Source organism: Triticum aestivum, chromosome 1B (genome assembly GCF_018294505.1).
Source record: "Triticum aestivum cultivar Chinese Spring chromosome 1B, IWGSC CS RefSeq v2.1, whole genome shotgun sequence".
Taxonomy (NCBI): Eukaryota; Viridiplantae; Streptophyta; class Magnoliopsida; order Poales; family Poaceae; genus Triticum; species Triticum aestivum.
In genome coordinates, this window is record NC_057795.1 from 260167325 (window position 1) to 260167888 (window position 564).

Sequence of the window (564 nt, forward strand, 5' to 3'; positions counted from 1 at the left end):
CCCGATGGGGGGCCTATGGTTGCCGAGGACGCCGCCAGCATCCCCCTTGCCCCTTGGTCTTGTCCTGGTTTCCGGTCTTGCCAACGATGGTCGGGGGTGGCACACGGCGGGTTCCTCGTCGGGCGAGATGAAGCAAGGCTCCAGCCTGTGAAGGTCTCCGCTTGTGACACTCTCACATAATAATGAGTGGGGCTGTACACACCCAGGAGTCTCCTGAGCACCACCCTGGGGCCTCACGGGGGCTCCCGCCCACGTCCTAGTGGAAGCACCATGCTCCGCGCTGGCCATCGACACTGTCCCCAATGACTATGCCCAGCGAGTGGAAGCACTTAGCTCCACGCTGGTGAGAAGACTTGAAGACTAGGTAGGCGCCGGACGCGGTTATTTGCTTTTGCCTCCTTTATGTACTTGTTCGTTGGCTTTTGGAAGAAGTTTGGTTCTCGTGCGTTTATAAAATGGGGGGAGTTTTCTCGTCTTGTGTTGCTCTCTTGCCTTCAGTTCTTGCATTCTTTCTGGAGCTCTTTACTGTTGCCCTGCCCTCAAGCGCCACACGAGCGGGGGCTG